Genomic DNA, 14,322 nt, shown 5'->3' with positions numbered 1-14,322 from the left:
TCTGCTCTGAGCCACTAGGTTCGCCTTTTGGCCCAGTCTAGCCAGTAGCATTATATCACCTACTTGGGAGGCAGGTATAAAGATAGTAAGGGCCCATCTGATTGCTCAAATTTGGACACACAAATGCTTGGCACATAAATTTAATTTACCGCAACTCTTTGTGATACAGATATCGTGTGTACCATTATCGCGATAATGATATTTTTTCTATATATCGTGCAGCCCTAATCTAAAGTTACCTGTGAGTACTGTTACTATTAGAAGAGGGCTATGTGAAGTCAAGCTATCAGCAAGAATGCCCCGCAAAGTCCCATTGTTGAAAAAAAAGACGTGCTGAAGAGGTTACAGTTCCTAGAAGAACACATTAACTGGCCTAAAAGAATTAGGCCATATTTTATGCATATTTTTATGCATATGCCTATGTATGCATATATGCATATGCAATATTTTGTGGACTGATGAAAGCAAGATTGTTTTTTTGGGGTCTAGAGGCTGCGGACAGTTTGTCAGACGACCCCCAAACACTGAATTCAAGCCACAGTACACTGTGAAGACAGTAAAGCATAAGGCACAAGCATCATGATATGGGGATGCTTCTAGTACTACGGTGTTGGGCCTATTTATCACATTTCAGGGATCATAGATCAATTTGAGTACATCAGAATACTTAAAGAGGTCACGTTGCCTTATGCCCGTGAGGAAATGCCCTTGAAATGGGTGTTTCAACAAGACAACGACCCTAGACACACCAGTAAGCAAGCAGCATCTTGGTTCCAGACCAACAAGATTGACGTTATGGAGTGGCCAGCCCAATCCCTAGACCTTAATCCAATAGAAAACTTGTGGCCTGACATTAAAAATGCTGCTTCTGAGGCAAAACCAAGAAATGCAGAGGAATTGTGGCATGTAGTACAATTGTCACAGATGTGAAGCAGTTCTCAGAAACCATGGTTATACAACTAAATATTAGTTCAGAGATGCACAAGAAAGATTAAACTTCAAGCATTTTTGTTTAAATGGTAAATTCATCATTTTATAAAGATGAGTGATGACACTGCTATTTTTTAAACAGGCTAATATTAGTTTTTCTTCACTTACATTAAACTAATAATAATAATAATTTTTCTTCATGTTGTGATTCAGAATAGAATGTGCAGGGTGTTCAATGCATTTGTGTGATTTAAATTAAAAGTTCTTATATGGATATGGAGCGTTACTCACTTTTTTCAACACACTGCTATTCTTTTGAACACCACTGTATTAACTTCAACAAATAGTGAAAGTGAATGAGATTAGAAAGGGTATTTACCAGCATTGCTCAGTTAATATCAGAGTTCAAAACACCTACGAATCATTCCAGATTTATGTGCCAATTAACTCACCTCCTGTTTTATTATTTTCATATCACAGCATGGCTCACACAGTTGTTCCAGCAGCAACGTGAATGGTAGGTTTCTATAGTAACAGTTCACACACAGGGCCTAGTATAGCAAACATGCTACATAATTTAGGACTAAATAGTCAAAGGTTTTTTTTGGAGTTTTGCTTGTAGGTGCCCTTTAACAGTCAGGGTAGTTTTTAGTGAAGTTTATCAACTGGAAAGGCTTCCAAGTAGTTTAATCTTTTTTGCTCAGTAAAAGAGAAAGAGAAAGAAGACCAAGTGTGGTGAGGGACTGACTGTTTATCACAGCTACAGTATAACATAAGTGAACACAGGAGTTAACTTGCCTCTCAATGTTCCACAACACTAAACTTAGCTATAGACCTACAATATACAACTTTCTCCACAATAATATATTAAACATTGCAATTGGTCAAATCATTTCGATTTAAGTAGAATAACATACTTTAGACCTGGCTGTTATATGAAAATAATGCAATTTGCTTTGTCATGCGTTACTTTTTCTGACCAAGGGAACTAGCATTTGTGTTAGAGACTCCACCTGTAAGATGCTCTAGATAAGTGCATCTGCTAACGGACGTGTAAATGTAAAATTAGTGTGGCTAAACTTTACTGTAGGGCTTCCTCTTTACTACATTTTACTGAAAATAACTCTGCAGAATGTGGGAAACGCATTAAAACAATCTGCGCTGGGTAAGAAAATACAGTACCGGTAAAAATTCAAGTAACAATTCAGTGGTCTTTCTCGATTTGTATTACTTTTTACATTGCAAAACAATGCTGAAGGCATCCAAAATATGCTATAATCTCCCCTACTTATGCTCTGTAAAGCCTTCATAACGGCTTTACAGAACCACCATAATGGTGGCGTTACCTCTAAATGAGCTCCTCCTTTGCAGCAGAGCTAAGTTTTGGCCTTGGTTTCCTAGGATGGTCTTCATGAGGGTCAGGTTCATCATGGTGCTTTATGGGATTTGTAAATGCGCTGAACAAATCCTGTTCTTGCAAGAACTATTCCAGAACAGCTGACCTTTATGTCTTAAAATACCAACTGACTTCTTGTTGTTGTTACATAATTACATTATTCCATATATGGATACCTTAAACTAATATCGACATTGCGCAATACGATTTTAATGTACTATATGTTGATCATGTGCAATAACGCATATACACTTAGACGGACTCACGTGCATACGAGTACATGTACACATATACACACTCGTATATTCACGTAAACAAGTTGACTGGCACTTCTCGTCCAAAGCTTAACATTGAATTGTTCCAAACTAAACTAAACTATTATATTATTTTATAATTTTGAAATCTCCAGTATTGTTCTAGAATATAGAAAATAAATCACGAAAAAAAGAAAAAATATATATTGAATTAAAAAGTGTGTCCAAACTTTTGACTGGTGCTGTATGTGGAAAACAATGAAGCAATGCAATCAAAGCAAGTGTGCTAAATGCCTGAGGGAAAAAAAAAACACCTGGGGAGAGAAAAAAAAGAAAAAAAAGACCTGGACTCTTTGGCAGTATTTGCATCCCTCCTTTCAGTCGTTTTATTGACGCTCTTATTTTATTGACACGCCCCCATCGCACCCAACCGCTGTGCAGAAATGCAAACATGATAGAAACCAGTGCTGAAGAACAGTCACAAAGCACTGCTTTAAACTGCACTACTACTAATAATAAAATACATTTATAATAATAATAATAATAATAATTATTATTATTAAACATGTGCAAGGATTGTGTTTTTGTCGTTCACACTGTAGCTACGGCAACTTTTTTTTTTTTTTTGCAGAGTTTTTTTTCTGATTGCAGAGTTGAAACCTTCAAAACTATCCACAAAGTAGGTAGCTACCCCCATCCCCATGGAGATACCCCCACCCACATGGAGAATTTCGCAGTTGAATTATTTACTACTTAAAAATTACTGTAATGTAAAAAACCTGTAATCAATAGACTGTCAAAAAAAGAGCCATGATCAGAACAGAGGAAGTGAACTGAAGAAACACCACAAACTTACTGTAAAGCCCAGTTTTAGATGGTGACAAAATGTCATGTCGTTTGCGCAACACTAACAAAGTTTCTGTCATTTCATTACTGTAAAAAGACTTCAGCATTTACTGTGACTTAAAAGGACTGTTTGACTAGATTAGATTATATCCATGAGTTCCAGTGAAGAAAAATTGTAATGGTATATAATTGTGTGTGTATATATATATATATATATATATATATATATATATATATATATATATCATACACACACATACACACAATGGGGAAAATAAGTATTTGATCCCCTGCAGATTTTCTAGGTTTGCCCACTTACAAAGAAATGAAGGGTCTATAATTGTTATCACAGGTTCATGGTAAAGGATTCAGACAGAACATCAACCAAAAATCCAGAAAATGCACATGATACAAATGTTATGAATTAAGTTGCATTTTAATGAGGACAATAAGTATTTGATCCCCTACCAACCAACAATAATTCTGTCTCTCACAGACTGGTTATGTGCTCTTGTGGTACACATTAATTTAAGAAGGTGCTTCTAACAACAACGTAGTATGTGTATAAAAGCTTCCTGTCCACAAAATCTCTATCTTCTATTCAAACCTCACCACCATCGGCAAGACCAAAGAGCTGTCAAAACAAGATTTTAGACCTGCACAAGGCTGGAATGGGCTAGAAGACCATCAGCTAGAAGCTTGGTGAGAAGGAGACAACTGCTGGAGCGATTATTTACAAATGAATAAAATACAAAGTAACTATTAATGGCCCTATATGCAAGATTTCACCTCATGGGAAGAGCTTGTGAATGATCTCAAGGAGTTGGGAGCAAACAAACCATTGATAACACAATACGCCTGCATGGATTGAAATCCTTCAGCACAGCAAGGCTTCCCCTCCTCAAGAAGACACATGTACAGACCCGTCTGAGGTTTGCCAATGAACAGAGAAAGATTGGGATAAACTGCTGTGGTCAGATGAGACCAAAATTGAGGTCTTTGTCATCAACTCGACTTGCTGTTTTCAAAGGAAGAAAAATGCTGACTGTGACACTAAGAACACCACAGTCCCTACAGTCAAGCACAGAGGTGGAAAAATTATGCTTTGGGGCTGTTTCTCTGCTAAAGGTACAGATTGACTTTGCTGCACTGAGGGGCCAATGGATGAGGCCATGTGTTGTAAAATTTTGGATAAGAAACTTCCTGAAAATGGGTTGTGGATGGGTCTTCCAGCATGAAAATGAACCCAAACATACTGCCAAGGCAACTAAGGAGTGGCTCAAGAATAAGCACATTAAGGTCATGGAGTGGTCTAGCCAGTCTTCAGACCTTAATCCAATAGAAAATTCACGGAGAGAGCTGTATATTCAAGTTGCCAAGCAACAGGCAAGAAACCTTAAACATTTAGAGAAAATCTGTAAAGAATAGTGGATCAAAACGCATCCCAAGATGTGTGCAAATCTGGTAAACAACTACAAGAAACGTCTTCCCACTGTGCTTTCCAGCAAGGGTTTCTCTACCAAGTACTAAGTCATATTTTACTTGGGGATCAAATACTATAAAATAAACTTTGTTAGTGTGGTTCACTTGAACCAATACTAACAGCTTGAAAATAAGTGAGTCGTGGTCCACTTCCAAACGATTTGTAGTGCGGTTATATTGAAATATGACCACAGATGATATGTACGTTGAAGACGAAGATATGTAAACAAACCAAGTCTGCTTGTCTAGTGTTATCTGATAATGATGACTGTATCTGACTGGCCCACGCTGTGTCTGTAATATCCGGGCAGGGACTGAGAAACAGTCATAACTACGTCAGGCACATTATTTAGCACAGCACAGAATGATTTTCGAACAATGGAAAAAATAAATATTTTCTAACGTCATTTAAAAAAAACAAAACACTCAAATACAGTTTAAATTTAATGAGCATCCAAAGACGTTCACTATGAACACTGCACATAAGCATAAAAAACAAATGTAATGGCCCAGCAGGGCTGCGTTCAATGACGAGCGCTTGTGAAACGCTCACAAGCATATGACAAGTGGATGGATTAATGAAATGTCGTATGTTTTTTGAGCGCTCTCCTTATTGAATGTAGCCCTGCTGTACTATCACATGCTTGTGTGCTCTTGTGTGCTACCTGGCAGATGGACGCAGGAGCGGGGAGAGTCTATCACAGGATTAAAGATCACTGCTTGCATTAATTGATTGATTACTTTTTTGTGGGGTGGATGATATATAGATAAAAAATAGTAGTTAAATAAAAAAAAAATTCACATTGGTGATGGTTTTAGTCTTATTTATCTGGAGACATGCATGTCTTGTTTTTACTGTATAACAACATTTTATGGACTCTTCTCAAACTTCCAGCTGGTAAAGACAACACCATATAATCTGTAATATCTTTCGGTTCGATGTGGAAAATGCCAGAATGAATGCTTTGGTCCGAAATACAAGTGTGAACACAACCAAAGACATTCTTGACAATTGCGAACTTCCAATTTTCAGCTAACAGTTTGAGGAAGAAATAAATATGGGTCTGGTGATGAGGTGTCCACAAAATTTTGGCCATAATCACCTGGAGTTGATTTTGCAGAAGGTAAGACAGGTACAGACACCCTTCAGAAATCATATCCCTTCTAAACAGCTCTCAGTGAGGAATTTCCCCACATGTAGAGTATACGTGGGCGTGCCACCCAAGTATACTGACGGCTGTGCAAGTATATTTTTTCTGACAACACAGCATTGGTCAATAACCAATATATATTTTTTTAAATTTTAAATATAAATGCTTCTACAAAAGTCCTGCTTGTTTGAGGCTTCAGACATCACTCTGTGAATTTGGGTTTTCTGATATGTAATGTACAGTACAACCAAAGTTACTTTCAAAACGTGTAACTTTTACTGCTACTGGAATTATACCTTACAAAATGTGCATATTATTATTATTGGTAACCATAACCTTATTATTGGTTACCAATAGATCAACAAAAAATGTGATCCTATGATTCTGTGCTATTTCGTTGCCTATGCGACCCATTTTTTGCTCAGTCATGTTTGTATGTTTGTATAGTTGGTTAAAAATAAATAAAATTTAGTTCATCATATTGCCTAAGTTGTGCTGAAAAAAAAAAGCAAATGTCACTCAACATTGCCATAGGTAAAACATATTAATATTAACGCATAAAATAGCTAAAAATGCTCTCTTGCACTTCATCACATATGGGGGGATGAGGTGGAAGTTGGATCTAAAACAGAAATGTCAAATAAATCTAAATATTGCTTTAAAAGATCATATGTATTTGTTTTTTGTTTTATGTAATTCACATGCCTTGTTTTGTGCCTTTTGTCCCGATGTTAAAAATGCCAGCGTTATACAAACTTTTATATTTATATACTTTATACTAGTGAACCAAAACTAATGCATAATTTTATGCTTTGGTCCAAACCACAAATGTAAACACTCGAAAACTTTCCAAAAAAAGGGGTTCTGAAATAAAATTTAAAAAGCTGGTGAAGACAGGACCATATATAACTCAAATGCCTTCTGTTGCGTCTTTTAGTTCGATGTTGAAAATGCCACCGTGAATGCTAAGCGAACTAGAACTTTATACTATCGAACCAAAGCTAATGTATAATATTTTGTTTTGGTTCGAACTAAAACTGTGAACACACCCAAAGGCATTCTAGACAATTGTGAGCTTCCAATTTTGGGAGAGAAATCTATACGGGTCTGATGATGAGGTATCCATCTGAAGTTGGTTTTGCAAAAGGGTGAGAAAGCATGATTACGTACCTTTCTCAAGTTAGTTTGAACTTTTACAGTGCATGTGCAACCATTTTATTTGCTATCTGGTACAAATGTATCAATTTATAACATAACATTTAATAAACTCTTCATAGGTTTTCAACTGGTGAAGACAATTTTAAGGATAATTTGATGCTTTGGTCAGAACTACAAGTGTGAACACACACAAAGGCATTTTAGGCAATTAGAGCTTCCAACTTTGAGGATGAAATACATACAAGTCTGACGATGAGTTTTTCACAAGCTTTTGGGCAACTCACCATTTGGAGAATTTTGCAGAAGGCGAGATAGCATGATCACGTACCATGGTAAAGTCAATGATCATGTGCTGTGTTCAAGTCAATTCAAATGTCCACAGACAGGCTTCAGAAAACTGATCAGTATGCTTAAAAAAACACAACATGATATTTTTGTGTACGCAAATTCTGTTTTTAAATTAAAAGTGACTGACCTGACAACTCAAAAATCTGAGATTATTCAGCAACCGTGTCATGATTAACTCTTACGTGTGTAAAACTAATCCAGCCTGAATAGGGCTAAAGATTGAACGCTCAATACTATAGATCTTGGCCTGCTCCTATGCTATACAGTTTGATAAAAACACAGCAGTGGAGAATACTGTATATTGTGAAATACTCTTTGGAGGGCTAGTGTTCATTTTTTTCATGTGTTGTTTTCAATGTATAACGTAACATTCTATAAACCCTTCATGAGTCTTCCACTGGTAAACACCAGCATATATAACTCAAATGCCTTCTTCTGTCTGATGTTAAAAATGCCAGTGCGAACCCTAAGCAAACTAAGACATTATACTAGCAAACCAAAACTAATGAATAATTTTATGCTTTGGTCCGAACTACAAGTGTGAACACACCCAAAGGCGTTCTAGACAGTTGTGAGCTCCCAATTTTGGGGAAGAAACATAAACAGGTCTGACGATGAAGTTTCCACAAACTTTTGGACATATTATTTGGAGATGATTTTGCAGAAGGTGAGATAGCGTGATCACATACCGTGTTCAAGTCTACAGACACACTTAAGAAATCTGAGTAGCACTCTTAAAAAACATAGCATGATCTTTCAGTGAATGCAAAGTATTTAAAAAAAAAAAGTGACTGACCTGACAGCTCAAAAATCCCTGAGATAGTCCAGTAATCATGACATGATTAACACTGTTATGTGTGTTAGACTAATCCAGGGTGAATAGGGCTGAAGACTGAACAGATCTTGGCCTGCTATGATGTAGTAACACTAGCAGTGGAGAATATATTGTGAAATACTCTTTAGTAGGCTAGTGTGGGTTTTCGGACAGAGCCAAGCTGAGGAATACGCCTCACTTCCGGCAGAGGAGATTACCCAAATACCCGACCTTAAACACCACTCTGTGCATGCTCATTGTGCTGTCTAAAGAGGGTGTTACCGCTCAGACTGCACTCGATTGCAAAGTTTGTTGCAAAATTAAACGCGCGAGTGAATCATCTGCTGAGTAACCTTACAGGAACTGAAGGCCTTCGTGTCATGTGAAGTTTGCATGGACAGCCAGAGACACTGACAGCTAGCAGGCTTCCTTAAAGTTACCTCTGGTTTATCTGGTACGCGCGTAAACAGATGTTAAAGAAGTTATAACATGCCAATAACCATGCCAATTGTATTGAGCGTATCTTAAAAGATAGCTTTAGATGAATTAATCAATCATTATTGCTCAACTAGAGCTTTCCTGAGTCAGCTAATCGATTTTGCCAAACACTTTTTTTTGCAAAAAAAAAAAAAAAACACAAAAAAACTAGACAAACAAGTTAGTCAGGAGTAGTATTTTATTAATTATCCAGCTAAACATGCAGAAGTGAGATAATAACTGGAAGCAAACTAAGGTGAAGCAAAAGAGAGCTGCAAAACTTACTTGGTGGCTTGCTGTCGCTAAGCTAGCTAGCAAGGTTAGCCTGCTGGCCAGCGCAACTTCAACCCCAAATCCCCGATTTAATCCATAACGTGGGTTTGTTGAAGTCCAGATATGTTCGTCTTTCCCACTTTGGTAACATCGGAAGTTCTCTGTTAGTTAGCCGAGCTGCTAAACCACACCGAGTGAAGCTAGTCCCTTATTATTAGCCGAGTCAGTCCTGACATTTAACGTTGCGCGCTGCAAACCTCACCGAAAAAAAAAACGTTCATAACGTCCGAACTGTATGTTAGTCCAAAAAAAAAGACAGCAGAAAGAGAGAGAAGAAAAAAAACCTGACTGCGTGACTGATAAACACGCCAAAAGGGAACTTTATTAACGCTGTCAGCTAGACGCGTCAGTTCACCCAGCTAACATGCTAACTCTGAGTCACAGAGACACTTCCTAACTCTCTAACCTTACAGAAATTTCCCAACACGCACGGCGAACTTTCGGTTATGTCTTCGGCGAAAAAAAGTGAAAGTGGGCCACCGGTATTTTCATTTCCAACACGCAGTGTGCGTGAGTGTTTTCCGTCGCTGCGCAGGTTAAGAGCCGAGCTTCACACAAGCTCACACACCAAGATAAGAGGAGCTCTGTCACACACACAGTACTACCACCTGTAGGCTGTACATTACACACTCTCTGCACACACTGCTCTCCTGTCAAAATACACACTCGGGAAAATACAAAAAAAAAAAAACTAATATTAATAAAGCATGACTAAACACACACACACACACACACACACAAACATAATGCATATACCACAAATACTTATTTTATGCTTTGTTACAAATATATGCCTTATACCACAAATACTTATACTTAAAATTTACTGTATAAAAGTAAAAAATAAATAATTAAAATAAATAATAAAGTAGTCAACTTATACTTATTATGGTTATAATACAAGTTTAATGTATAAAAGTAAAACATTATGACTTTTTTATTATAAATTGGTCAACTACAAGAATACGTTTAATGTAATGTTTAAAAGTAAAAAAATACTTTTATTATAAATTAATCATCCATAATATTAAAACCACAAATACTTGTTTTACTTCAAATTTAATAGGAACGTTTATACATTTAAGTACATTGTTTAACCATAAGATTAAGATAAGATTATTTATTTTACCATATATATATATATATATATATATATATATATATATATATGTGTGTGTGTGTGTGTGTGCGTGTATATATATATATATATATATATATATATATATATATATATGTGTGTGTGTGTGTGTGTGTGTGTGTGTGTGCGTGTATATATATATGGTTAAATAAATATTTGTGGTTATATATATACTCAGCAAAAAAGAAATGTCCCTTTTTCAGGACTGTGTATTTCAACAATAATGTTGTAAAAATCCAAATAACAGATCTTTATTGTAAAGGGTTTAAACAATGTTTTCCATGCATGTTCAATTAACCATAATCAATTTAGTAACATGCACCTGTGGAATGGTCGTTAAGACCTTAACAGCTTACAGAAAGTAGGCATTTAAGTTCACAGTTCTAAAAACGCAGGACATTAAAGAGACTTGTCTAACGACTGCGAAAAACACCCAAAGAAAGATGCCCAGGGTCCCTGCTCATCTGCGTGAACGTGCATTAGGCATGCTGCAGAGAGGCATGAGGACTGCTGATGTGGCTGGGGCAATAAATTGCCATGTCCACACTGTGAGACGTCTAAGATAGCGCTACAGGGAGACAGGAAGGACAGCTGATCATCTTCGCAGTGGAAGACCACGTGTAACAACACCTGCACAGGATCGGTACATCCGAATGTCACACCTGCGTGACAGGTACAGGATGGCCACAACAACTGCCCGAGTCACACCAGGAACACACAATCCCTCCATCAGTGCTCAGACTGTCCGCAATAGGCAGTCCATGAGGAGGAGATGCACTGCAGTACTTCAAGCAGCTGGTGGCCACACCAGTTCTGACTAGTACTTTTGATTTTGAGTCTCCCTTCATTCAGGAACACATTGTCGAACATTTTTAGTTTATGTCTTATGGTGTTGACTCTTTTAGTGTTCATACAAATATTTACACATTACACAAGTTTACTGAAAGTAAAAACAGTTGAAAGTCAGAGGACGTTTCTTTTTTTTACTGAGTATATATAAAACTTCAAGTATAATAAATTATACATTATAATGACTTTAAAAAAAAGTATTTTATACGCTGGTATATTAGGAGCTGATGTGTTGAAAGCATGAAAAATGGGCAAGCGTCTTGTGGGGGTGTGTCCCAACAACTACTACTTACTAAAAGTGGTCTAACAGAGGGCAAATAGTGAACCAGTGACAGGTTCACAGGCATCCAAAGCTCATTAATGCACATGTACAGTAGGGCAAAACCAAGCCTCTCAGATCACAACGAAGAGCTACTGTAGAAAAATAAATGCATCTGTTTGAAATGTTGACGTGTAAGTGGTTTTGTAGCCAAAAATCAACAGGAGGTTTCATTTTGACCCATGTCCAAGGCTGCTGTCTTTGCGGGACCACCGGGTGAGTTGTCCCGGGTCCTGGGTCTTGGGTCTGGGAAGGGTACAAAAGGTCTCCTGGACTAATTACCACAATTACACTAATTACAGATAAAACTACATATTTGTAAAAAATAATATATACAATTATGTTTATATAGAAGGTGTATATACAAGGATAAGTAAATTTTTCACACTCTGATAATTTTAAAACTTTTACTGTCTTCGCTGTCTTATCAGCGCTTTTCATTCTTGGCTACTGTTTCCCCAGTTACTGCTCTGCATGTGTGAATGTGTTACATCAGTTCATTTGTAACTGCGGTGCGACAATGGACACCCCACTATGGACACAGTGGACACAGTGCAGTGATTTGTTTATTCATATATGTTTTGTATGTCCGCACACTTGTGCTTACACAAGTTCGACACTGCAAAAATTAGTTTTGAGGTGTTAAAGCATCCTCCTATAGTCTTGATCTTTCTCCATATGACTGAAAGCAGCCCTATGATAATAAAGATTAATTTCTGATGGAGAATGAAGGCAGCGGTGCATTTGTAGCTCTCAGCTCAACCTAAAACTAAATTTTTTAATAAGGGAATACAAAAGCTTGTTGACAGATGGACAAAGGGTCCGACAAAAGTGTAGTGAAAACCAAGGTGACTATGTCAAAAAAAGGGTGTATTTGTCTTTAAAAAAATTAATTCAAGTAAATTTTACAACCAGAGTGCGGATAATTTTTGACTCACCCTCGTAGTACTTGTGAGTCATAAAAAAACAGAAGGGGAGAGTAGCGCTCTTTTGTGGTGTATAAATGGAACATGTATTGTGGGTGCATCATAGCTAGTCAGCAACCTCTGTGTTCAGTCTGGTTGTGGTGGTGGGTGGCAGAGGGCCTTTGGAGAACATCTTGTCTATGGAACAAGCATGATATGCAGCAGTCTAGGCCATGAGCAACTACACACGTACACAAGTGCCAACAATGGGCAAGAAAACATTGTGCAATAGAAAATAGTGGGCTGGAGGATGAATCATATTTTCTTTTGTTGGAGGCAGAGTTATTGATTTCTTAAATTCATGTGAATGTTACTTTGACATGTACCAACTCCTTAACATTGTTGCAGACCAAGTACACTCATTCTTGGTAACAGCAGTGGTCTCATTCAGCAGGACAATGTAACAATCTGCTGCTTAAGTCTTGGTGCCAGATACACAGCATACCTTCAGAGGTCCCAGAGTTCCCAGGATAGGCTTTGCATCTAGCACAACCCTATCCAGCTAGTAAAGGTGTTTAAGTTAATAATTCATGCATTGATCATTCATTTATTTATTGCAAAAATAATTGTGAAATACAGTATATTAATCTTATTATTATTATATTATCTTTTCCTATTAACAGAGTAATTTTTAGAATATATTAAAAATCTAAATAAATATACATAAATATATATATATATATATTTTTTAAGCCATATTAAGACTATAGAAATATCATAGAGCCAAAATCTATTGCAAAATACTGCAAACTTAACCCTTGTAAAAAACGTGCTCAAAGTAAGCATGCTGAAAAAATAAACGCGAAGAAGAATCACATCATCCAGAAGTTTCTGCATTGTTATTAAGGGTCCAGGCACATTATGTTGAAACCCTTATTCTTCTTTTTTAATCACACTATTGTCCTTCTTAAGTTGTATTTTATATTCACTTTTTCCCCTAAGCTTTGACATATTGACACTACTCCAGCATTTTTATATTTCTCCAGATCCCTTAATATTCTTTTATTATTGTCAGGTTAAATATTGCTGGCAGCTGTAGACTATCCTCTGCCGTTTTGGAGCAACCACAAGTCCCACTTTCTTGCCAAAGATCTTTCCTCTTATTCCCTGGATTAATTCTAATTCAGTTAGATGCCACCCACTAATTTCTGCCAGGATAGATTGTCGGTGTAATGTGTTTCATGTTTAAAACTGCTTTTGCAAAATAATTTTATTTTAGGATCTTTAGAAACTTCTCAGGTAAGTGTGAACCTCAATAATTTATAAAATTGCTAAAAATTGCTAATAACTTTTGAACTGCTTTGATTTTGTTAGCATGAAAGGGAAACAGGAATCCTGATTTAACAATGAGCACTTGAAAAGAGGTGGTGATATAACAAATTTGTGAGCTCTCAAAAATGGAGTCACATGTTTAGAATATAATAATAATAATAATAATAATAATAATAATAATAACAAGCATGCTTCTTGATGCAAATATCTCATAACCAAAAATGAATTAAATCCCGAAGAAACCTCTTTTCGATTTTATTTTATATTTTATTTGTTATTATTTTTGATATTATGTTATTTGTAAACACAAGCAAATTTTTTGCCAAGGCCTCAAAGAGAAAGTTTTTTACTTTTAAATTAGCAACAGTGTAATGGATTTTAACCATACTTTCTCCAATCTAGGAGGCTAAGCTCTTTGGACCTCTTGGCTCCCATGAAGATGCTGAGAGTTATATGTTTAAGGAATTTGTAATTTACCCAACAGAAACTTGACCATTTTGGTATTTGATCATTCTTTTTTACTTTCTGTAACAATTCTTGCCGATTATCATGAAATTGCACCACAGCATTTTAAGATCCTCTTTGTCTTA

At 36.5% G+C, this 14,322-nt stretch overlaps 1 protein-coding gene across 3 annotated transcripts in view; it reads right to left on the bottom strand.

The window, feature by feature from the left end:
• jak2b (Janus kinase 2b) overlaps positions 1 to 9,774 on the bottom strand; it is a 37,365-nt gene extending 27,591 nt beyond the window's left edge. For 2 of the 3 annotated variants that reach the window (XM_053480958.1, XM_053480960.1), the window contains exon 1: positions 9,142 to 9,774. The gene's annotated coding sequence lies outside the window, so the exon portion shown is untranslated. Of the gene's footprint in view, positions 1 to 8,361; positions 8,522 to 9,141 lie in introns of those variants that run through there. The other variant, XM_053480959.1, reaches the window with a different exon arrangement.
• Positions 9,775 to 14,322: the final 4,548 nt, after the last annotated feature.

Source organism: Clarias gariepinus, chromosome 21, assembly GCF_024256425.1.
Source record: "Clarias gariepinus isolate MV-2021 ecotype Netherlands chromosome 21, CGAR_prim_01v2, whole genome shotgun sequence".
NCBI lineage: Eukaryota > Metazoa > Chordata > Actinopteri > Siluriformes > Clariidae > Clarias > Clarias gariepinus.
This window is presented reverse-complemented; position numbering and strand designations above follow the sequence as displayed.